Raw genomic sequence first — 26,823 nt, forward strand, 5'->3', positions numbered from 1 at the left:
CTGTGGCTCATGGGAAAATTATTTGACCAGAAACTTGTAGTTTGCCCAATAGTTATCTGTAGAAACAAGAACATCTTCCAACATTCCTCATTTTGAGGAAATTTAATGAGAAAAGTAGGAAAATATTTCTAAAAACTTGTATTTGAAGTCACGTGGAATTTTCTTGTACGAAAAAATCCACCATAGAATTGGCACAGGCAGACACAAATATTTTAAGTTTCTGTTTTGATTCTACTTAGTGTGTATTTCCCAACTGCCAAAGTATTTTTTTCTTTCCAGTTTCCTCTAAGGGCGTGAGTATTCTTTTAATCACGAGCTGGCTGCTCATGGCATTCCCTAAAACACTTGCTCAGCTGCTTCCTCACTCAGGATCAATAACTTCATAGATAATTAAACTAACCACCTCCTAAAGATAGATGTCATTTTCTATATACTTTACACTCCCATCCTCCCACTTGCTCTTTTTGACAGCCTCTCCTTATGTTAATCTGCCGAGTTGAATATTAATACATCAGTGCCAGAATGCCTGGCCTGAGCCAGTGAATGATCCTGTGCAAACAGCTGCACTACAGCCATCGTAACTTCATAGCTTGAAATGCAGGGACCTCTTTATTTATCCTAAATATAGCCAACAGCAATAGAAATTCATTTTTTAAAAATTACACTTAAATATCAGCCCAGCTGTTGTCGTTATGACAGTTTTCCTGAAATTATTGTTTCAAAAGTTCTGAAATATTTTTGAGATTTTAAAACTTAGCATAGACTGACGATATTTTTTTTTACCTTTAGATACAATATTGAACTTGTGATTTATATTGAAGCACAACTAGATGACTGCCACCAATGCATAACCTTGAACAGCTAAACTGGTCTGAAATTTATAATTCTTGTTATGAAACATGACATCGTGCTGCAGCAAAAGACATTAAGCTGGTGTAAAAGATGCAGTCTTCACTTAGAAAAAATATGTGTTCATGGTTTAATGGTTTTGATCTAATTCAGCATGTTATTGTACTTGTTAAAGATACTTCTAATTCTTCCTGAATTGTGTTTTCAGCTTCCCTGGAATAAGCCAGATTTTGTGTATAGATACTTCCAGTAGAAGATAAAGCAGATATATTCCTTCTTAAGGCAATTCCTGTGTTCTTTGGATTTTTACTTCACAAAATTGCCTCAAACAAATGTAGTATCCAGGTCCAGACTTTCTGTTAAAGATTTAGAGAAGTTAAGAATGGGGATTAGACAGATCTCGAAAGAGATTGTCTATAAAATGCAGATTATAGGCCTTTTGGTTATGTTTTGGAAGAGTACACACATTAACATATTTGCAAAAGGTTAGGAAACTCCTTTTGCCAGATCAAAGAAAGTTTGATGTGCAAAACCCAGTGATATAAATTGGTGGGGAGAAAAAAAAGTTCTGTGCTTCAGTGTGAAAACTCTTTACTTTCAGGGAGTGATTGCTAATCAGTGACATTTCCTTTTTGTATAACTTGCTGTGATGCCTAAGGTTTCTGCAGAAAAAAATTGCATAAGGTTCAGATTATTCTTAAGAGGCATTTATATACTTATAATTTTGTATTCTTACATAGAGAAGACTACTGCTTCTTAAGTACCCTGAAACGTAGTAGACTTTTATCAGTGAAGCTACAAGTTTGGTTAGTGTTTGTAAATATGGGACACTAGTAGGATAATGCTTTCAAAGGTCAGTCTCACTCCTGGAGGAAATCCTACTCAGTTTCTCTGTAAAAACTCTCTTTTAAAACAAGTCAGAATGGTTAATACATGGGCCATGATGAAAGGCCTGGTAGATCTTGAGTTGTTTTCTTAGTACTTGGAAGAAAAAATGACCAATGAGTCTGAGTATAAATTAACAAGAATTTATGATTTAGAAAATAGTAGGAACATATTTTTTGATAACTTCAGTATGTGTCTTGATACGTGTAGACAAGTTAGTATTTTTTTTATATAGCTGTCCCAAAAAACCATTCAGAAATGAATCACCAAATGAAAAGGAAAATATGTTTAAAATGTTTAATAACTGTGCATTCTCATTCGTCTACTGCATCTTTTTTAGTAGTGGAACACTTTTTAATATTGCAGAATACTGAAACCGATACAAAACTAATTTGTATAAATTTCCCTATGAATACATATTAGAGCATTCAAATGTAATGCAAATATTTTTATATGATACTTGTATGGTTGTGGTAAACTCTTTTATTTTATTCAATTAAATTTAAATCTTACAGTGATTTGGACCTAAGCTCGTGGCAGCGGGTGGGGGAGTGGGTTGGAGGGGGGGAAGGGAATCAGTTTTGTCTGTAGCAGCTGCCCTGGTTTGCTCATCCCTAATTTATTTTTCTGTCTTCTCAGCTTTCTGGCAAACCACATTTTAGTAAAATGTTAGCAACATAGTAATTTTTTAGACACCTTATTGCTTAAAGTACTAAACTGTTAGCACTATCCTAATGGATTCAATTGAAACAATGGAAAAATTTCTAATTGGTAAGCAACTTTAGTGCAAGTGCTGGCAGGTTTTTAATAAACTTGAAAGTAATATCCAATAAAATATTCTTGTGATTCTCAATATCATACATATTAAAGGAAAACAATATATTAAATAAAAATAATTAATAAAATAAAAAATATTTCTTACCTATTGTATTTCTAAAATTAGTAGGTAACTACTAAATTCCTATGTTATAACCCTGTCATTACTCTACCAACACCCATGTGTGGCAAATTATGTGCAGACAAGGAGTGTTTTCCTGAGACCACTGTGTTTCAGCATGGTAGGGTAAGCATGTTGTTACGGGGGAAAGCATTTGGTCAGAGCAGGGATTCCCAAGTATGCCTCAGGTAGGCTTGGCTCTTGCTGCTGACAGCTCTTCAAAACAGCTGATGCTGTCTTCTGATCCATCTTGATCCATCTCATCCACCCTGGCTGTTGAGTGGGCTGGCTTTCCTTCCCTTGCCTATACCCTTGCTGCTGTGCAACGTGCACCCCAAACTAATGTGCTCAGCAGAGTTTATTGGCATAGTGGTCCACTGCATTATTCATCTTGCATTTAAATTTGACGCAGTTTTATTCTGAAAACCCCAGCGTACTGGTATGACCAGCAGTAGCAGTTGCAGCAGTTGAGTCCAACTGAAAGCAGCCCCAGGGCTAAAACAAAATTACTACAATTCATGAGTCAGGAAGTGGAGGGGGAAAACATGACTGGTAGTATCTTCCCCCCACCCTGTTTTTCTTTGCTCCTTATTTTTTGACCTCACTTAAGCCAGTGATGTTCCTATAGACTTCTGTGACAGGATATACACTAGGAATAAGCATTTAAACAGTAAAATTATTGCAATCTGCTATGAGCTGCCTAGCTCACCCTTTTCCAGTTTGTAGGGTCTATGCAGGAGTTTGGATTTTCCCCTGTTCCCTATTTTAAGACCTCATCAGCTGTTGCTTTCTCCATAGTGAGTGGTTCCAACTGTTATATATAAAGTATATATATTTTACCCCCTTTGGGGCTCTGTAGTATTCAAGTGATGATAGCTAAAGTGCTTAATTACCCTGTTATTGTGGACGAACTGCTTCTTTAAGGACTTAATTTAACTAGTTTGGACATGTAAATGATAGCATAACATTTTTCAAGCTACATTGCCAATTACTCAATACCCTTCTCCATGAAGTCTCCTTTACTAATAGAAATACTTTCCTTGGTAATGGAGAAACTAAAGAAAACTCAGATGATGACAACTCAGGCTACTAAAAGTCAATTTTGTTAAAAAGGTAGTGCCACTGAAATACCTGGCTTGAGCTACAGATAGGACTAACTCAACTATTCTTTCTGATGGGGGAATTTTAGCTTACCCTCTTGTGTCAGAAATGATGGGTGGGTCTCAGCATTTCCAGTCGCCCTTCCTGCACTGGGAAGCAGATGTTCCTGCACTGAAGAGGCTCAACAGCATGTTGTTAATTCCCCAAATTTTTTTGGCAGCTAAGTACTGTCACTTCATAGTGGGTCACTGGAGAATGCTTCTAGGAGTTTTCTAAGGAGTTGCTTGCTGGTTTGGTTGGGAATCCTTTTGGGACAGCTGATTTGTCAGAGAGCACGGTCGCCTGTAACAGAAATGGAAGGAGTCTTTTATCGACATCAAAGCCTTATTTCATTTGAAATTTATAGTAATTATGATGCTGGATATTGATAGTGGTAAGGTATGAGCTCTTAAGTGAAGAAGGGAAAAATACTGCTGTTTGATTTAAAAAAAAAACCAGCTATTTTCAAATAAAATACTCTTCTGAAAATATGGAAGGTAGGCTGCAAACCAAGGGCCTATTTTTTTGAGAGCTAATGAGTTTAAAATTGTTGCAGATGTTATATGTGACCTTAAGTCTCTGACTTATTTTTACACTTCTATAGCCGCACTACTTCTAAAAAAGAACAAGGATTTTTTTTCTTTTTTTTTTTAAGTGTGTAACATTTGGATTTGTCCTTTAAAAGCCAGCACCGTTTGCAACATCATTTGCCAAAACTCTGAGAGCTTAAATCAACACAGAAACCTGAAATTATGTTCTTGTTTGATAATTTGACACTGCACCTGTGTGCATCTGCCTTTGCAGTAAATATGGGTGATGAAACACGAGGGTGTACAGCAGCATTTGAGGGTGTTATGGTGTGCTTTCAGCATTGGTTTCAGGTGGTCTAAGGGTATTTCTGATGGGCACATGGTGAGTTGACCTTGGCTGGCTGCCAGATGCCCACCCTGCCACTCTCTCCTGCCCCACTGGGGTCTCTCCCTGCCAGGGCCTCCAGGCCATCTCTGCTGGGGGCGCCTGGAGCACCTCCTGCCCTCCTCCTGCTCTCCCCTCGGGTCTGGCAGGGCTGTTTCTCCCCCAATTTCCCTCAGCCCTGGCTGCCGGGCAGCGTTTTGCCCTTTCGGACACAGGCTTTCCCCATGGCGCCCGCCCATGGCTGAGGGGTTCAGCTGTGCCCTGTGGTGGGGCTGTTGGAGCCGGTGGGAACTGGCTCTGTCAGGCACAGGGCAGCCCCGGCGCCCACACACAGGGGCCCACCCCGCAGGCCCTGCCGCTACCGCCATCTTGACTCCTGCACCGGGTACAACATAGAATCATAGAATCATAGAATTAGTGAGGTTGGAAGGGACCTTTAAGATCATCAAGTCCAACCCTTAACCTACCCTGATAAAAACACCACCACTTCTAAACCATGTCCCTAAGCATCTCATCTACCCTTTTCTTAAACACCTCCAGGGCAGCCTATTCCAATGTTTAATAACCCTTTCAGTGAAAAAATGCTTCCTAATATCCAATCTAAACCTGCCCTGACATAACTTGAACCTGTTTCCTCTTGTCCTATCACTTGTCACCAGGGAGAAGAGGTCAGCTCCCATCTCTCTGAAACCTCCTTTCAGGTAGTTGTAGAAGGTGATAAGGTCTCCCCTCAGCCTCCTCTTCTCCAGGGTAAACAACCCCAGATCCCTCAGTCGTTCCTCATAAGGTTTGTCCTCCAGACCCTTCACCAGCTTTGTAGCCCTTCTCTGGACACGCTCCAACACCTCAATGTCCTTCTTGTAGTGAGGGGCCCAAAACTAAACACAGTACTCGAGGTGAGGCCTCACCAGTGCCGAGTACAGGGGGATGATTACTTCCCTAGTCCGGCTCACCACACTATTCCTGATGCAGGCCAGGATGGTGTTGGCCTTCTTGGCTGCCTGGGCGCACTGCTGGCTCATGCTCAGCCGGCTGTCCACCAACACCCTGAATTTCTAAATTCTAAATATGCCTTTTGGAAGACCAGAAGACTTCACAAATGTAGTTAAAATGGTTGATCCTGTTCTTGCAGAGATAATGGTGGGTTAGGACTTTCAAAAATGCTTGTCACTATCATCGGGCTGCGTGTGTGTGTAGATGTAATCTTTTGTTTGCATGTGTTTGGACTGAAAGTATATCCCAGTTGTCACTACAATGTGTTACTCTGTTATAAGCACATAATTATTTTAGAACTGAATATAAGGTTTGCATTGCATTTTAATCAGGGGGACATGCAAATATTTCCTTGTTGTTGCAGTGTGAATTATGCACAAGCATCCATATAGATGCTTCTCCTCTTTCTATATCCATTAATCTAGACTGCCATTAACATGAACAGAAGCTCAACTGAGATCTGCTTTGGAGGGTGTTCAGTTTTGGGAGGAGGGTGCAACACTGCGGTGGTAATGCTTTTCTTTCTTTGCCCACTGGCCAGATTGTTTTTATCTTTCATTACTGGATTGTGGTGTCAGGGCCATAAAAATTGCCTAGAGTAAGAGTTCCTATTCTTACTTCATATAAAATGATATATGGGTGTTGAAATTGTGGAGTAATTCTGGTAACACAGACCTCTGAAAATGATTTGGTTTTAATGTACTCAAAGAATGCTGTATGTTTAAATGGTTAGACTCTAGTTAAAGAAAAAAGAAAACAACCAGAAAAATAGTTCTTTTTTAAAAAAAAACAGTATTTGCAATGTGATGGATTTTTTAATAAGAACACTTTTGAGACTAAGACTGTGATTTGTTTCAAGTTTATTGGTCAGTGTGAAAATTTACTGTGAAAGCCGTCTGTGTTTGTCAAGTTAATTTTTCAGGGGCATGAAGTTCAAACTTTGCAAGTTTAAATATTTACCATTGAGGCTGGAAGCTAATGCACTTCCTATGAAAAATGTTATAACTCAAATTGTAAGTACAGTGAATTATTCCAGCATTTATATGGGTGATTTTTATTCTGTTTATGTGATTAATCAGTGTTTGTTATGTTCCAGTGAACGGCAGGATGCTAAAATGAAGACAAAATATTTTATGTTTATTGATTTAAGTAGATTATTTAAATGGATTAATTGAAGTAAGAAATTACTTGGATATCCTGCAAGCATAATAATTTAGTTGATCACATTGTTTTGATCCGTTAGTCTTCAGAATATATTTGTTTGTTTGTTAAATTGTTAATGACTTGTTCAGATGTCTGCATGCTTTGACATTCTTTGGAATAATAAAATTGCTGCACATTGAGGTGGGAAAACAAAGCTTTTCCAAAGCTTGTCAAATGCAAGTGCAAAGTTAGAAATTGGAGCTCCCTAATGATTTATGCATACACAGGCTCATCAGAAGTTTTGTCAAACATTTAAAAATTTAGGGACACTGGCAGAGGATCACTTACATTTAAAAACAATTCTGAAAAATCCTTCTGCAACTGTAGAGCTCAGGCTCTGTTTGGAAGTGCAAGGTGATACGTTCACTCGAAGTCATAATATGATAAATTGGCTTTGTTTCACCAATTCTGAGCTCACGTGCTCAACAAAATCCTAGTGCCATTAAAGTGGAAAAATCAGTTTCAAGGTGCCTGTTGATCTGGGTAAATCTTTTGATTTATTTTTTTTACCATACCTTATGTGTTTTGGTTAGCTATTGTGTCAAGTAACTCTTTCCCAACAGATCTGTTTTCTTGGTGTTTTTTTTTTTTTTTTTTTTTTAGTTACAGTACTTGAATGCTTTTTTAGCTAACCTTTTTTTGTATGCAAAATGTTTCTCATCAGGAAGCGTATACTGTAGCTCAGAGCTTCGGTTTTGTGGCTGTGAAAATCTGGATAAATATACATAGATATTATTGTAAGGATAAAAATGGTAATTCAGCTAAGATTACTTCATTTAGAGTTAATTGAGCTGGGGGTGGGTTGACAGGAGTCTAAACAAGAGCCAGCTGTGTGCCCTGACAATGCTGAAGACTAACAGAGTCCTCAGGTATGTCAATGGGACTGTAGCCAGTAGGTGAAGTGATTATTCCCCATTATTCAGCACTTGTTAGACCACGTGTGGAATACTGTGTCTGGTTTTGCCCCTCCTAATGCAAGAAGAGCGTTGATAAACTTGAGTGAATCCAGTGAACAGCCAACAAGATGGTCAGGGGACTGGAGCATGTAAGGGAGAGAAGAGACGGAGAGAGCTGGGCTTGTTCAGCTTCCAGAAGAGGCGGTGTGAGGAGACCTAGATGCACAGTAGAAGAATAAGAGATAAATTGAAGCATGGAGTTTCTAATTCCAAAGGGAAAACTAAATTGTTATGAAGATAATTAAGCACTGGAATTGGTTGCTTAGAGAGATTGTGAAATCTCCATTCTTGGAGGCTGTCAAGAGCATGCTGGATGAAGCCCCAAGCAGCCTGGTCCCAATTCACTGTTGTCCCTGCTTTGAGCGGAACATTGGACCAGGGGCCTCCTGAGGTCCCTTCCAACCCAAAGGATACTGTGATTATATGAAATGCTAAGTGATGAGTGCAATGTAGGACATGCTATAGCTACTGTGCAAGGGCTGTAAACTGCTGAAAAGTTTGGTGCACATCTAAGAAAATTCGTTAGAGCAAATTTGCAGGTAGAATTTCTGTTGTTAAGGTTTTATGGTATGTGAATGTTGTAGAAATCTGAAGTAAATGTACATATTCAGAATGCATTTTGCATATAATGTATAGATATATAAAAAGTAGCTTTATCTGATTACTGCAAGGTTGTATAGAAACTACCTACAGATTTCACTCCATCCTGAAGAGTCTCCTATCTTCTGTTCTCTAAGGCAAGGAATGTATTTTCCTTTAAATGTCATACATATGTACATTTGAATTATTTTGGTTTATTTGCATTTGTGTCCTTCCTAAGTTTCTTGTATATTTCCACTTCTGGTAATTAACCATCTTCCATCTTGAAAGAAAGTAGTTCCCTGTGTGCCTGACTGCTTCTGATCATGGGGTACTTCACTTTTTTTCCTCCTGCTTGGCTTCAGATACATGGTGTTTTTTTTTGTTTTCCACTCAAGTATTTTTGTTTGTCTTGATAGATTGGTTGTTAAAACTCTTTGCTGTCATGCCAGTGCCTTCATGGGCCAGTTCATTCAGAATTCTGGGGTGAAAGCGATTGTGTTTCTTCAGTTAAAGTTAATTTTAGCCCTTAAAGGTTTGCTTCCTCTATGGGCAATCTTATTTCCAGGTCTGTACTCTCATATCAATCATGTTTTTTACCACTTGTTTGATGTAATTCTTTTTGCCTGGTAATAAGAAAAAGGAATGGCTTCAAATGTAGGATCACATCCAGATTAATCAGTACTGTATTACCATATATTTCACTGTTCCTCTTCTATTTACATGGCTAAAGGAGACGAGGAGGAAGAAAACCCTGTATGCCTGTTCCACTGCAGATACTTACAACATATAATAATTGGATCCCTGTAGAATAGGAGGTAGTGGATGGTGGGTCGCAACTGTGGACAGGAAGAGGACAACACTGGGCAAAAAATAGGAGTGGAAAGGGAGATGAGTTGTTTGGAAATGGAAAGGAGGAAACTGCTGGTTGATGCCTGGTGTTGGTGGCTTGAAAGCTTCAGTTACATATTCACAAGAGTTATGCACTCTTAATCTGGGCATCATTGAGAAGCAGTGGGACAGAATCATCATCATTTAGTAGAACAGATGCTGAAACTCAGTTGTGGAGGCAGTACCACATTGCCTTCCTCATGAGAGTTGAGGAGAAGAGTTTAAAAAGCCAAAAGTATCCCCTAAAACACCTGTGTTCTTTGCTGTATGATTATATTGCTGCAACTGTTTGCTGCTATTTATTCAGCCCTCCACCTTTTTGGTGTGTCTTGCTTTTTGTCAAAAGTTACCGTCTTCTGTTGTGTTCAGGGATTTTGTATTGGAACTGTACAATGTACTTTCTAGTGGCTTGAACAATAATTAACAATGGGAATATTATTGTTGTGACTTGTTAAGTGTTTGCTGTGTTTCAGTCCCTTGCTGACTTTTCAGGGTTGTCAAAGTCCAAGTATGTTGTTCTTCTAGTGTGGGTTCACTAGTAAGAATCTGTTGATTGTTTTCAAAATCCTTGCCCCAGAATTCACACTTGCACCCTGTATCTCCTAAAATCCTTGTTAGAAAAGAGAAATTTTAGGTGTGGAATATGTATGGGTCTCTTTTTCTGAGATGCTAGGAATTACTATGTAGTTTCATATGGTACCAAGTCTTTTTTTTTTTTTTTTTTTTTTTTTTTTTTTACATTTGAGATTGGAAGCATTTCCTTGCTCTTCTTGCACAGCGGATTCATTAAAAAAAAAAAACAAACCCACAACTGTTACTGGTCTGACTTAATACCAAAACTTTACACTGAGGGCTGATTTAATAGTTAATGAAACCAGTAGATGAATTTAAAATGGGAGGAGAATTTAAAAAAAAAAAAAAAAAAGAAAAAAACAGAGGTGTTCATTAAGTTGGGGAAGCATTCCTTTGACTAAAGCTGCTTGCCTCTGTGCATAGAAGTAAATGGCTAGAAGTTTAGGGTTTTTTCAGGTGCAGAGACCAAAAGGTCCTTTGTTCATCCTGGTTGCCCAAATGCTTCCCCTCAGAAGACTGGGACATGTGGATAGGTGATTAGGTATGGATGTGGTATAAACGTACTTTCTTGAAAATGCTGGGTTAGCCAGGGACACAGTGACGCCTTAAACAATATTTACTTAAAAATAAGAAAAAAACAAAAACAAAGCCCCCAAAGCCCCAAAGCACTACAGAGAAATGATGTATTGACAATTAAAAATGAACAAACACCCTACCGCTTGGGCCAGAATTAGGAATCATACTGGATTAAAAAAAAATAAATAGTTTTGAGGTGGGAATTTTAGTTTACTGTGGAAAAGTTGGGGGGGAAGGATGTGGATTTCTTTGGTGGTTTTTGTTTGTATGGTTTTTCCTGTTTTTTTTTCTTCTTCTTTTTTTTTTTTTTTTTTTTTTTAAGTTTACTGTTGTAATTTCAGGTGTGTATATATATATGTTGGATCTATGTTGCTTTTGCATTCATTGATTTCTCTCAAAAGTTAGTTTGACAGAATCCAGCCTGTGTAATGAAGGTGAAATTGTTTAAAATGATTATTACAAAGATTGTTTTTCAAAATGTGAAGCATTACTGCTGGAATGACTAACATTAAAAGTAAATAAAAATCACCTTCTGTTTTTTACATGAAATCCCAGTTTAAATATCAAAAGACTTAATTATAAGGACACAACTTCATTATGAGTTGTGGAAGTGAGGGCCATGACTGGGCTGGATTCCCTCATCTTTTGTAGTTCCCTTTCATCCATTTGCTAAGGCCAGTTCAGTTATCAGATAGAAGCAGATTGTTTGCTTTATAATGGCTATTTTTGGCTTTTGTCCGAAGAAGCAGAGCCAATCTGAATACATTTCATGAAAGGAATAAAAGAAAATTGAGTATTCAGCTTGTAAGGCCAGTTGTGGGTGCACTCCAGAGAGCTGAGTTTGTTTGGCTCGCTGAAGAAGAGATCCAAAACAGGGAATTTGAGTTGGACTGTATGGTAAGGAATTTAGAATTTATGGTAGAGAATTAAGCGGTTTATACGGACTGTGAGCCGCGTACTGATTCCTTGGACAGAGAAAGACCAAAACTGAAGCCTTCAAAGCATTGGAAAAAACCCCCATGACTTTAGATTGCCAGGGTGGTAATGGCTTGTCACATGGAGGTTTCTGAATAAAATAAAGCTGTTAATAAATGACGTGCGTGGTAATTCAGTATGGTGTTCTAGTTATGCATTTGCATCTTTCTGCCTCTCTTGCAGATTAGAGGAGACTGTTGAACATTAGTGGTAACAAGATGCACCTCATATGCATGCTAATGGATTATAACTTTTTATAGGTGCAATTTGTACCTGTCTCTCAGTGGATTCGGAAAGTGGTGCATGAGGAACAGATCGTTAAGCACCAGTAGCCAAGCTTTGCTAATTAGCACATCTTCAAGTGCCAGCTCTCTTTTGTCCACTGAGAGAGAATGTAAATTATGCTTATTTTCTCCCTCTATCTTTTAGGCTTTTTGCGCAATGTATCTCTTTGGAAGGTAGAGACTGCAGATTTGTAGTTTTCAATTCTCATGATTAATTGAAGAACATGCATGGTTTATTCAAAAGCAGGAAAGCTGCCAAAAAGGATCTAATTGGTTAAATAAATAACCCTAAGCTTTTATTACTCAAAGTGTTTTTTATTGAATTAATAATGCTATAGCACCCTCCAAATCAGTAGCAGTTAATGACTGATTTGCCTGAGGCTCTTAATATTTTTCCAATCAGTGCTAAATTGCTATGATGACTTCTTTTGCTAACTTGTAGCTCACTTTATTTGTTCACTTGCTATAATGGTGTTGATTGTAAGAAAACACTGGAAAATAGCATCCAAGTTTCAGATGGTTTTAGTTTTTGTTTTGCTCCTGAAGAAATATTTCATTCTGTTCGTAACAGTGATTATGAAGAACATTTTTGGTAGGGGAAACAAAAAGGAGGACATTTTTTTTGAGAACTGTTTGGCATCAAAAGCAGATAAGCATAACATTTCGACCCTTTGCTGGGAAAAAGGAGGAGTAATTGGAGCATAGTGTGATTTCATATATGAACAGAGGTGTGTACTAAGAAGTGCTGCAGCATAGCATGAAATGGTTCTGAGCAAGTGCCTGGAAAAAAAAAAGATTAAATTGGCTCTGACCTATGCAAGGCACTAAAGGTCTTACAAATTAGGCTTGAATCCTATTTCTTTATATCTGTTTAGTTATGGGAAAGACAACAAACCATCTCTGACTGCTTTTGTGTACAGGAGTAAGATAGGTAATCATCTAGTTAACTATATCAGAGGGTTGTTATGCTCATGGAAACATGGGTATATTTCTGAGAACTCCTAATTAAATAAAAATACTTTTAAAACCAGAAAAATTTTTGATGTGTTTGAATATTAGGGGATGATATTACCATGTCTGTATTCAAGCTAATGTTGTTATGAGCCTTTTGTTTCAAATGTTAGCCTTTGTTCAGCACGTGAAGTGTAAGTCCGACAGCTGTGAGTTGGACTTCCTTTCTTCTCTTACCAGATGTTTGAATTTTTTTTCCCTTTTGAATTTTTTCCAAGTGGGCCATGCTGCAGCAAATAACTGAGTCCCTTTCCCTAGAGCTGTTTGAGAGTAGGGATGGATGACTAATCTCTAAAAGATGGATAAATGCAGTAGTAAGAGGGAGTAAAAAGGCCATGGACTCTTCGTGGTGGAGAGAACAGACTCTGCCAGGGGAGGAGAGCTGACTGAGTTTTAGGAAATAACAATATGGGAAGCGGGGAACTGTTGTTCACTAATTCCCGCAATACAAGAACTGAGAGAAACTTGAAACTCAATGGAACTCCAGACGGTGGTGAACTCCTGGCTCTTGCTGCTGTAGGAGGTAGTGGAGACAGACAGCATCAGATGGGATCAAAAAGGGTTTTGTCAAATTCATGAACAACAGGTCCATAAATAGACACTAAAATACTGGCCTCCAAAATCTCTATTTCAAAAGCTTTGGAGATGCTGGAGGAATAGGAGGGAATAGGCTATAGAAATTGGCCAGGTGTGGGGTATTCCTGAGGTGCATCTTTTACTGCTCTGTTGGAGACACAGCGCCTGGGCCAGACAGACCATTGGCCTGACCCTGTGGTGCATTCACTAACTTCTTAGAGATAACAGTATTGACATGTGGAACATTTTTAGCATTTAAAGATTTAAGAGTTTAACTAAATCCCTCTTCCTTAACCTAACAGTGCAAAGAGAATATGAAATTCCTTCAGCTGCTGTCTATCAAAATTTTTTATACCACCATAACTCCTAACCTTAATTTCGGATTATCTTTGAGGGGAAAGGAGGTAACAGTACTTCTTCATTCTGGTAGTCTCTTAGCTTCCAGAGCAACCTCTTGGGATGACTGAGAAAGTGGATATATCATAGAATAGCCTTAAGGATGTACAGCCAGAAGATACTCAAAGGCTAAGAAAGGCTAAGGGGGTCAGTGTGTATATGGTGAGAAGAAAACGGTCACTTTGTCATCTTTGTCTCCATCTCTCCTTCTGCTTTTGGGTGTGCATGTGATAATACTGTTGTCCTGAGAAAGTACTAGAGGCTGGATAAACACTTTTGAGATTAAGATAATAAAAGTGCATTTTTTGGGGTTCCTATGTTGATTTTTTGTGCATATTCATAGAATCATAGAATGGTTTAGGTTGGAAGGGACCTTGAAGATCATCTAGTTCCAACCCCCCTGCCATGGGCAGGGACACCTGCCACTAGACCATGTTGCTCAAAGCCCCATCCAGTTTGGCCTTGAACACCTCCAGGGATGGAGCTTCCACAACTTCCCTGCGCAATCTGTTCCACTGCCTCACCACCCTCAAAGAAAAATTTTCTTCCTAATATCTAATCTAAATCTGCCCTCTTCCAGTTTGAAGCCATTCGCCCTTGTCCTATCACTACATGCCCTTGTATAAAGTCCCTCCCCAGCTTTTCTGTAAGCCCCCTTTGGGTACTGGAAGGCCACAATAAGGTCTCCCTGGAGCCTCCTCTTGTCCAGAAGAGAGCCTTCTCTTCTCCTCCATTTACACTTTTCATGCAGTCCTTACAAACTGTTTCTTGGTGTTTTTTTTTTTTTAATTTTCCTTGTTGCTAGGGGAAAGACTCAAGGAAAACAAAACAAGAAGGTGACTGCCTTGCCCATTTATTATACTTAGAAATGGTAGTTAGATGTGTGGAGGGAAAACTAACACTGCACTCTAATTATTTTTTTTTATACCGATGGCTTACATTTACTTGTAATAATAAAAAGGTAGCATTTTTAGAAATAAATGTACTTTAAATCGCTAAACGTTTTAAACTCTGTTTCAATAAAATGCTGATAGAAGTCCATGATTACATTAAGGATCAAGTTTGTTTTCTTCAGAGAGATCTAATCAGTTTATAAAATAAACAGTATTTTTTTCAGTGCAATGAAGGGAATTATTTATTTCCTTGGCTTTTATGAGAATAGCTACCTTTGGTACAAAACTTTTATGAAGTTTTATGAATTCATAAGCCAATCTAACTGGAAATGTACCACATTTTCTGAGAGCCAATGCAATATTGTTCTAATCAGAGGTGAGATTAGATGGCTTGATATATCTTCTGCATTTTTAGTTTCTGTGTAACACGTATGGCTGTATGATGTAGTTTTGTCAGTGGAAGAAGGTCAAAGAAATATAAGAGAGCATTTACAGAAAAAGAAGTAGATGTAGAATTTATTGTATGGATTTCTTTAGTATTTTTAACACTGATACATCTTTGTTCAATATATTCTTTTGGTCGTTACCTATAATGAAACAAGTCTTTTTTTCTGTATGGTGTAAAGATAGACAAATGAGTTAACTGCAAGTAAATGAGTTAGCTACAAGTCTGTGTTCCTTGCATGTTCAGTTTTTTTATATTATGGGATCTAAAGCCCATTAAAGCCTATTAAAGAAACACAGTGAATGAAACTAATGTTTGTTTAAACAAATGGGTTTGGATTGTGAGTCCAAAAGGCCACATCATCTCAGCAGTCGAGATGATAGATGATCTGTCTGTGGCTTCTGAAATGAGCCATCTAGAATACAGCATTCTACAGCTGTTTTAAACTCTTGCAAAAGACATTGGTTTTAATTTTAGGATTTTGGCCATTACAAGACTACACACACCCATGAAAGTAATTTCCAGGTCCTTGTAATCAGGGATTTGAGTTTCCTGCAATTCCACTGAAAGATGTTGTCATCATGATATTAAAGCTAAGAAGAAATCTTCAAACAAATGCAGTGATACAGTCATGCCTGTGATACTTTTCTTTAAAAGCCAGATCCTGGTGGTCTAGGTATAGAAAATCTGCTGAATCCCCTGCAGAACAGGCTTTCTCTTTATCATCATGAGGAACTGGATTGTGGATCAAGCCTGTAGAGTGACAGGTGTGTGTACCAAGATTTATATTGCTGTGCCTGTACATCAAGGCTATTGGCTGAGGAAGCATAGCCTTCCTGAAGAGCAACAAAATATTCAGCATCTGTACCAAGTTCTGGCCAGCTGGCACCTAGGATATAAAAAAAAAACAACAACCAACAAAAAACAAAACCAAACTTTGTTGCAACTTGGTCCTTTGAAAGAAGATAGCAGGAACTTTCTTTAAAGAAATAATGAGAATGAAATAACTGACATGATGAATTAGTCTGGCAGCAATACCATTGAGACTTATAAATCTGAAAGCGTTGAATTTGAACAAGTGAAAATGGCATGCTGCCTGTCCATATTTGCCCAGTAAATTTCATCGTGGTCTGTGATCTTTGTGTGTGGATATGCAGCTGATAATGATTTAAATCTCCATTTTGTCTAACATTTGGGCTTATACTTTTGGGAAGGATCCTAAAAAACTCTATTTATCATCAGATTAAAAGGTGGCTGTGTAGATTTTATTGTATTAAGTATATTTTTACTTCATGCTGTTTATTGCCTACCATTAAACACACAGCAGTTTTTTAAATATTTTTTTTCCAAATAATATTACAACCAGAAAGTTATTATTAGCAGCACTGCAGAAATGCAGCGCTTGTTTGTGGAGGAAGAGAAGGTTCATAAATAAATCTAGCAAATAATTCTGCACTCAATTTTTTCAAGTACTTTAAAATGAGGTTTTTAGAGGTATATCAAAGTCTAGTCTTTTGTGTTCTGGACGCTTTACCTACTTATGAGTAGTACTTTGAGAACTCAGATTCAGAACTTAAATAGAAAGTCAGGACTGTGGCGATTGACTTGTCACAGACTCATTGGGTCCATCACACAGCTGATTTTTAACTGTACTTGATCAGCTGACACTTGACCGTGCCCTGCTAGCTGCTACATGAGACAGTTCAGGTAGGAGGTCTTAGTGTATATTTTATTATGTGATTATTATTTTTCCCTGACAAAATGGGAACAAAAGGCTTTCTGTCACTTGCCCACCTTCCTCCTCCCAAAAACTGACAAATCACATTTATGCTATTGACCTATCCTTTAAAGAGTAATTCTTTAGTGCTCGGCAGCTGATTGTTTTCACTTGTGTGAAATGGCAGTGATGCAAAAATCTGCCACGTTCCCTGTTTGTATGAATTTATGTGAGGGTAGGCACAGCACTTTTCCACTCGCTTTCTTACTGACTCTATATCAAAGAGTATGCCACATAAGTTTTTAATATTTCATCCTCAGTTCAGAGGAAATTATGAAGGAAATTGCATCAGGCCCATGGCTAGTGTTTGTCTATGGATGCAGTCTAAGTCAAGGACCTCTCTGCTTACCTGGACAGTTTGGTTTTTAACTTTTCTTCTCAAATGTCCTCACAGCTTGTGCTACTGAGGACCCCATAAGAGATGCCATATATGGTGATTCTCCATGGCCAGGATAATCATGTCAATTAACTGTACTTGAATTTTTCTCCTGGATTTTAACAAAAGCAATCCATATCTAACTTTTAATCTTTCCCTCTGATTTTTTCTTGTTAGTTCTGGGCTTTTTTTGTTTTGATCCGTACATGCATACGCTGTCTTCTGATTAGGGTGCTGCTGACCAGCCAAGTTGCAAGCTGAGTGTACTGAATGCAAAACAAATCTATTAACTTAGTTCAGTGATGTGCGAATGCTTTTCCTGCATGGACCCAAGCTATCTGTAAGTATAACCATGTGGCGTGTTAACAGTGTACTTTCCAGTGCTCTGGGCTTTTGGAGAAATGGATTGGCTCGGCTCCAGTGCCAGGCCAGTGTTGATTTTTTTTTTTTTTTTTTGAGATTGTTTGGATCTCTGCTGGAATTATCAAGACCTCCAAGAACCTCCATGTTTATGAATGCTGGGAAATGGGAAAGAAGAACCAGAAGATTACAGATAACTGCCAATTAAGAGCTAAAATCTGCTTTAAAACTTTAAATACAAGCTTGGATTAAGTGATTTTATAATACTACTATTTTTAAAACAAGCTATAATTTTCCCTTAAACTTCTAAATCCAGTTTAGTTGTCAAGTTCTACTCTGGCCAAAACTGGACGAGATTTTTAGTCATAACTGCTATTTCAGTACTGGCAGAAGTTCAGGTGTTGGCATATGCTATGCTGTCCCTGACTGAACTGTGACCCTACCAAGGCATTGCATCTCAGCATGGACTGCGTCAAACTTTGTGCATTCCTGTGACTTGCCAGTCTGGCTATTCTAAATATAAAAGTGAAACTTGTGCTTGTAACTTCCCTAATTCTTTTTAAGTAGGAAACAGCTATTTTGAATAAATCTATTCGGTGCTACTCTTTTTTTTTGCCTTTTTTTTTTTCCTCCAGTGATATGTTTGTGTGCTTTGTTTGATGGGTAACTGCTTCCCAGAATGCAAAATGTTAATAGTTTGAAAAGATGAGTATTTGTATATTTAATATATTTTTTTTTAACATTGGCTGATTAACTTAGTTTTTGTAATTCTCATCATGATTTTTATTATTGCCAAATGCTAACTATTACATACTTCTTTTTTTTTAAGTACAAAAAAAGAGTTTGGAAATTGTGATTTTTAATATTTTTTGTATGGAACGAGTTGCCTGTTCCACTGGTAGAGACATATTTTGGATATTCTGACACTGACTTCAATCAGGAGTGAGTATGCAGCTGAATGCACTTAGGCCTAATACAGGGTATTGTTAGTACATCCTTAGCACTTTGACACTTTCCCAAATTTATCAGCTGGAAATCATGAGACAAATGGAAGTGGTTTATTACTACTCTGTGATAATTGCTTCTTACCTCCCTGCTTCTTTCCAGCTTTAACAGCATGCAGTTGATGTTCTGTACATGCATCTTTTGAGTTGTACTTGTCTCTTCCTCAACTGAATGCAATGGATTTACTCCTTACCTCAATATTTTTCTGAAATGTCTGTTTGGAAGAGAGATGTTTGCTCTGATAAGGAGAGGATAAGAAAGTAGAGTCCAATTACAGGGACTTGTAGCTTATATGTTTTAGGCTAATTACACAATGGTTCCATGGCAGTAAACCAGTTGACTCAAGGGGAATAATGCTGTAAAGCTGATTATCCTAAAGATGTGGAGTTTAATAAAGAATCATGGAAGATAAGAAACAATGTAACCAGTGTAGTCTCTTGTCCTTTGATTTTTATCTTTCCTTTCAATGCAAAGTTGGAAGGGATAAATCTTGTTTACAGTGGATTTCTGAGCAGCTTGAATTGACTGGATCGTATTTTCATATATATAAGAGCCTGTTCTCTTCTAGACTGAAAGGGGGCAGAAGGTACCATATGTGGACTCAGAAGAGTATAATCTTGTCCATTTTGTGCATCTGTGTGTGTACACATGTATATATGATGGTTAAACTGCCGTGATGTCAGGAGATGTGAACACAAGGGTGAGCCGCGTTTGCCTAGAGTCTGCTGTGATGTGTTAGAAGTTCAAGATGTTGGAGGAGCAGGGGATGTAAGATGATAGAAATCTTATGACTGAGGAGTTAGAACTTCGGCAAAACAAAATGAAGCCTGTTAGATTTCTAAAGCGGTTGCTATCTGTTCAACATAGGAAGCTGGAGAAAAATAAAACTAAGGGAACGAGTTTTATGAGCTCTAGTCTCATTTGAAAAAAAAAAAAAAAAAGGAAACAGTATGCTGGTAAAAAGCAGATACTGTGAAATAACCAAGATAGTAATGTTGGAATAATTTGTCTGTGAGTCTAAAAGAGTAACTCTAGATAATGCCCATGCAAAACCCATTAAGATCATTGCATGTGCAATGTGCACATTGTGCAATGATTGCAGATAAATTTCAGTTATAAATAAATGTTAGTTCCTAAGTTACATTTGAGAACATTTGATCTGAAGTCAAACTTGGATTGTCTGAGATAGATTTCTTCCATCATAGTAGATGCCACGTCCTGAAGTGTTTTGAATTACAGAATTGGAAAAAAAAAAAAAAACAAACATTGACCCTTAAAAAAGGAAATGTGCATTTATACTGTTATTATGGGGAATCAGGATGTGAATGTCACTGAGTTGCTATATCCATATCACTGGAAATGCAGGTGATATGGGGTCACTGGCTACATGAGGAATGACTAATCTTGCCTTTCCCATAATCTGTATGAGGTCTTTGGAGGTTGACTTTCTGCAGGGCTAGTTCTTTCCCTTGTATTACTCACACCACAGGGGCACAGATTTCTAGAAACTGAGGATTTCTGTGTTGATGTGGTGTGGTATGGTATTGCAGACTTAAACGTGTATTCAGAAGGCACTTGTATTCTTTCACCGCTCTTGGCTTTTCTCTAGCCCTTGTATTCAAGTCCTTTATTACTCTATTGGAAGAACTGGAATTACTGATTGCTTTGACTGGCGAGTAGTAGTGTTAACAGCCTCATGCCATTATGGATATTTAATGAGGAATATAATAGTGGTTGATAACACTAAAGTTAGTGCTTTGCATTTTATAAGCATCATGTGAACGATTAGTGTTTAGTGTTAAATGATAACAGAAAAAGTGTGAATCCTAGTCTTTTAAAAAAAATTCTCAGTGGGGAAGAAGATTTGGGGAGTACATTTTTGATTGCATGATGATAATGAACGCTAAACACCTGGATTCTTACTTTTCTTCTTTTTGCCCCCAGTATGAGTCTATTTCAGTGCATACCTGCATTTAAGGAATTAAGAGTACAATGTACTTGCCCTGAGTTTGTTATGGTGTGCTCTTTGTATTAGCAATTAATAGATGCTGATCTATTTTCATGAAATCAAATACTGTGGGTATGTAGCTACTTCTGGTGAGACAGATTTTTAAAAGTGGAAATAGAAATAAATTTACTTTTCTTATTATATGCATCTCAGCAAGTTTGTGTTTTCTGTAATTATATAAATTGTAAGGTATTACTCACTTTGGCTCAGTGCCTTATAAAAGCATGCCTATTCCTGTTTTTCATAACGCAAGCCAAGACGGGCAGTTTAGCAGGCAATCTCCAAGATGGCAAAATGCCAGCTCTATAGAGAAAAATGCTTCAGATGCATAAATAAGCAGAACACTTTTTTTCTTTAATTGAAACAGGGTAAGTTCAATGCATAGGAAATGCAAGTTAGAGATAACTGAGTAATGCCTTTGTCTTTGTAACCTTTAAAGTAGCCGTTGCACTGAAAACTGCTGTGTTAATGTACAGAGAAACAGTCCTGATGTGGTATTTGTTTTTCTGCCGTACACTTATAGTAGCAAACCATCTGTGGCTTTTCGTGCTAGATGGTAACACTCTGTTTCAGAAGATACACAGGGAATTTGTGCAGCTGTTATCTTAGTTTAAAAGCTCAAACATGGTAAGTCATGAAGATCCTGTCTTAAAAAGTTAAATTGAAACTGGAAATGTTGTGAGCTGTATTCTCCCAAATCACAACATGCACTCGTCAACTAAATATGTAACATATTTTATTTTGAGCCACTTAAAGGCAGAGACAAGTATGTACGCCAGTATGAGAAGCTGAAAAGTCCTTGATTGCTTAGCAACAACTAAAATATTAGTTTGTTATCAACATTATTCTTATCCTAAATCCAAAATACAGCACTATACCAGCTACTAGTAAGAAAATTTACTAGCCGAAACCAGGACATACATATATGTTTTGAATATGTAACACATACAGTAAATACTAGACATTGTTTCGTACAGGAAAAAACATTATAAAAACAGAGTTAAGAGGGATGCCAGTGAAGATGAGTGGTGAGACAGGAAGACTTTTACGTTGCTTACATGGTCCTTAAGGAGAGAGATCTAGAGGAAGGAAATATGCAATTCCTCTTTTCCTTCCTTAGCAAAAAAAAAAAAAAAAGTGTTTAATTGTATGGAGATATCAGACCATATTTTTATGTAAAAAAATTATTTCCAGAAGACAGTCTTATAAATCATAAAGCCTCATAGTATTGTTTTGTTTCTTTGCTTTAAGGTACACAGAGGAGTTGCGTTGTGTGGCCTTCCTGGCGCATCCTTAGGGACATGCCCAGCCTTGCTCGTGTTGAAATCGGGGACCTGAGCGTCCCGAGCAGCCGCCCTCTGCCTGCTCTCGCCTGGTGCTGTTCCTTCCACAGCAGCTAGGTCTCTTCCTCTCTGTACTCCTCTTTTTAACTTCTGGTGAGGGTGATCCTCTGCAACGCTTCCAGACACATCATTTATTAGTTTATTGAACTGTAACATTTAAATGTCTATGATTTATAAAAGGTCATCCTATCTGAAGTATTGCTTATTTCTAAATTGTAACTAGTCATTTCTAATTGTACAAGCCTACTGTGCTGATCGCTGTGACTCCAAGGTGTCCCTGCCCACGGCAGAGGGGTTGGAACTAGATGATCTCTAAGGTCCCTTCCAACCTAAACCGTTCTATGATTCTAGGAAATCCTTAGGATGACCAGCTATTTTCCTAATATTAATCAGCTACATTAAATAGTTTTTTTTTCCTGAGTTTATTGAAATCAATAAGGTAACTGAGATGCTTGGTGCTGAATACAGAGATGAGTTTTTTGTGGTGTTTTAAATGCTTTTCATTGGGGTATGGATAAAGTCGTCTCTCGTTCATGAGTACTTAATTAATATGGAACCACTTTGTTTTCATTGTTGTTTAGATTATCTTTAATCACTGTGGTATGATAACAGTGGCATAAATAGGAAACAATAAGTTAAGTCTTGTTTCTTGCTCAAAGGGATTTTTGAGTTATATTGAAAAGATAATTATGTTCTTTATATGTAGAATTTTACTAAACATCTTCATCTCCTATCGCTTGTTGATGTTTTCCCTTTTTAAGGATTTATACTAACTTACTAGGAATTTTAATGTAGGAGGACAAGCTCTGGCAAGAGCGTAAAGCCATGATACTTCTTTTTATCCTGGTAATTTTATTGTTGTGTCTTCTTGCCATATGCAAATTAATTTTTAATCAGTTAATACAGTTTTTCATCCACAATCCAACAATGTATTTATGGTGTTTTGCTTTTATGAAAAGCAAGCCGTTTTATCTTAGATGACTGTATCTCTTTAAAGATAATATCCTTTAACAGAAACAAAGCTAATAGGTTGCATTTCTTCTCCAGCATTTCCTGTGTTTCACACTTGTGCTGGTAGCTGAAGTCAGTCTGATGTTTTCTGGTGGTTCCCCATCTGACATATGTCCTTTACGTTGGGTTACTTAAATATATCGGATTGCTTACCTGGCACTCCATCACTTGGAAGTTATCCATGTAAACTCTTTATTTGCTGTATAAGTATACTCACTATAAATATTGTATGCAGATTTTTAGGAAGGATATTTTATTATTGAATATTTTATTTTAAGAAGGTATTTATCATATGAAGTGGTCCCTGACTGTCATGTTTGTGCCCTCAAGTAAAGGACAGAAGGCAGATACTTAATAAGGAAGAGCCATAATGGGAATTGTTCTGTTAACCACTGAGGAAACCTGGAACAAGGCAAAATGTTTCCATGTTAAAACAAAGCAATGGATGATGAATGGACAGGAGTACCCGGGAACAGTGAAACAAGTCTGTCTTGTGTTGTAAACAGCAGTGCTTGTGCTAGGGTTTTTTTTTAAGACATCAGCAAAGTAGTGCATCGAGGGATAGGAGAACAGTGAAGGGATTTGCAGGTGCTGACATGCAGCTTCTCTTAAGATGGATTGAGTGGGAGGAAGGCCTGATGATACATTAGTGGCAGTGGCTTGTTGTAAAGGCAAGTTGGAGGTAAAATTGGCTGTTGGTTTGGGAAGAAGAGAAAGTAGTCCATGTAGGGGCCTTGAAGGATTTTTATTTTTTTTTCTTTTTTAAGCACAGCTGAAACCTTCAGAAGAGAGCTAGAAATGGTGTCTTAGTGAAAAAGATGTGCTAGGAAAATGCTTTTTTACAGCCACGTACCTGAATGGATAAGAACGGGCCACAATTGTGTTTCACAGTTAGCGAGGGATGTTGCAGTAATTGCACATCCTTTGCATTTCATCTCTCAAGCACATTTTGCATAGATGGACGTGAAGGCCCAGGTTTAGAAAACGTGTGTGTGAAGATTATTCGTACAATAGATAAAAGGTCTTGAGTTTCAGCTACTTTGTGTATTTCGGCGTGAGAGAGTTGCCTGCACGTAGTGTTCCTCGCCCTGACGTCTGTCCGCGGTCTTTATCTGCAAGAACCTTCAGCACCTTAAAATATCGAGTGACTTTGACAACTGTTCTGTTTGTGGAACACATATGTTGCACGTTATTCTTTCCTGTTGTGGAAAGGTAGTGGAGATGGCAGGGGAAAGGATGCTTTAGAAAAGTGGCTGCTGAGGTAAGAAGTTACTCACAACTGCATTCTGAAAGAGGAAAAAAACCCAAACCTACAAAAGATTTTTAAAATATAAAGCATTCTAGTGCTTTTAGACAATTATACCTGCAGGAAGGACCTCTATGAAATTGTTTAATTTCTCAGGGAATTTTCCCAAGAGGTAAAATGCTAATAATTTTACAATGCATCTTTGGGTAAACTTTTCAATGTTTTCAATGTGGATTCAACTATGAGCTTTTGTAATTTAGCAGTATTCGCATTTATGCACCTTTTTCACATTGCTTTTACGGAATCATGGAATCACGGAGTTGTCAGAGTTGGAAGGGACCTCTAGAGATCATCTAGTCCAACTCCCCTGCTACAGCAGAATTGCCAAGAGCACGTTACTCAGGACTGCATCCAGGTGGGTCTTGAAAATCTCCAGAGAAGGGGACTCCACAACCTCCCTGGGCAGCCTGTGCCAGTGCTCTGTCACCCTCACCGTAAAGAAGTGTTTCCGTGTATTTGAACGGAACTTCCTATGTTCTAACTTGTGCCCATTGCCCCTCGTCCTGTCACTTGGAACCATTGAAAAGAGCCTGGCTCCATCCTCCTTCAACCCACCCTTTAGATACTTGTATGCCATAATAAGGTCTCCCCTCAGCCTTGTCTTCTCCAGGCTAAAGAGTCCCAGCTCTCTCAGCCTTTCCTCATAAGGAAGATGCTCCAATCCCTTAATCATCTTAGTTGCCCTTCGCTGGACTCGCTCCAGCAGTTCCCTGTCCCTCTTGAACTGGGGAGCCCAAAACTGGACACAGTATTCTAGTTGTGGCCTCACCAGTGCAGAGTAGAGGGGGAGAATGACCTCCTTCGACCTACTGGCCACACTCTTCCCTATGCACCCCAGGATTCCATTGGCCTTTTTGGCGACAAGGGCACATTGCTGGCTCATGGATAATTTACTGTCTACTAGGACCCCCAGATCCTTCTCCTCAGAACTACTTCCCAGCAGGTCCGCCCCTAACCTATACTGGTGCTTTGCATTCTTCCTCCCCAGGTGCAGGACCTTGCACTTGCTTTTGTTGAACCTCCTTAGGTTCTTCTCTGCCCAGCTCTCCAGCCTGTCCAGGTCACGCTGGATGGCAGCACGGCCCTCCGGAGTGTCAGCCACCCCACCCAGTTTGGTATCATCAGCAAACTTGCTGAGGATACACTCTGTCCCCTCATCCAGGTCATTAATGAATATATTAAACAAAATTGGACCGAGTATTGACCCCTGGGGGACACCACTGGTTACAGGCCTCCAACTAGACTCTGTGCCGCTGATCACAACCCTTTGAGTTCTGTCCTGCAGCCAACTCTCGATCCACCTCGCTGTCACCTCATCTAGCCCATACTTCCTCAGCTTCCTAATGAGGATGTTATGGGAGACAGTGTCAAAAGCCTTGCTAAAGTCAAGGTAGATGACATCTACAACTCTCCCCTCATCCAGCCAACTAGGTATAACATCACAGAAAGCTATCAGATTGGTCAAGCATGATTTACCCTTGGTAAATCCATGTTGACCGCTTCCAATAACATCCTGTTGCTCAACGTGTTTGGAGATGACATCCAGAATGAGTCGCTCCATTACCTTCCCAGGGACAGAGGTGAGACTAACCGGTCTGTAGTTCCCTGGGTCCTCCTTCTTGCCTTTTCTGAAGATCGGAGTGATTTTAAAAACCTTTCCTATTGCTGTATGCAAAAGAAAAATTGTGACAGTGAGAAATTCTGATGATATAATCTGTGTGAAGAAAAAGGTAAACTTCTTTAAACTGATGTTTTCTTTAGAATAAAAAAAATATTGTGGTATAAGCTTGTGTGCCTTTGTTATTAGAGCTGGGTCAATTTAAACTTGTTTCTGGCCTCAGGTTCCTTTTTTCCGTCTTACCTTTTTGTGCCTCAGAGCTTGCTCAGCCCATGGCAAGTCTGGTACAAAGGAGGAGGACCCTGTGGTAGTGCTTGGACGTGTGTTCTGAGTATTTCTAGATGTCTCAGCTATCCCCAGTTGTTCTTCATATGCTTAGGAGGAGACAAACTCTAGTACTTTTTTGCTATTTATTTTTCTGGTTTACTATTCAAGAGGAAGGAAGTTTTGTTTTGCTTCAGGTACCGTTCTGTGTACCATTTTGAGTGCCATCAAAACCCACATAACGGGCAACAAGGGGATCAGGCCTAGTCAGCATGGGTTTATGGAAGGCAGGTCCTGCCAGACGAACCTGATCTCCTTCTATGACAAGATTACCAGAATATTGGACGAGGGAAAAGCTGTTGATATTGTATACCTGGACTTTCAAAAAGCATTCGATACTGTCCCCCATACAATTCTTATGGAAAAACTGGCTTCGCACAGCCTGGATGAGCATACGATCCGCTGGATCAAGCACTGGCTGACTGGAAGGTCCCAAAGAGTGGTGCTCAATGGATTTAAATCCAGCTGGCGGCCGGTCACAAGTGGTGTGCCTCAGGGCTCAGTGTTGGGACCATTTCTGTTCAACGTCTTTATTGATGATCTCGATAAGGACATAGGGTGTATCATCAGCAAGTTTGCAGATGACACCAAGTTAAGCAGGAGTGTTGGTTCCCAGGA

At 38.6% G+C, this 26,823-nt stretch overlaps 1 long non-coding RNA gene across 1 annotated transcript in view; it reads left to right on the top strand.

Annotated features, from left to right (window-relative positions):
- The window catches only part of LOC309668778, a 109,643-nt gene that overhangs the window by 45,834 nt on the left and 36,986 nt on the right, over positions 1-26,823 (top strand). The gene's annotated exons all lie outside the window — the stretch shown is intronic.

Source organism: Vanellus vanellus (assembly GCF_965231255.1).
Source record: "Vanellus vanellus genome assembly, chromosome: 2".
NCBI lineage: Eukaryota > Metazoa > Chordata > Aves > Charadriiformes > Charadriidae > Vanellus > Vanellus vanellus.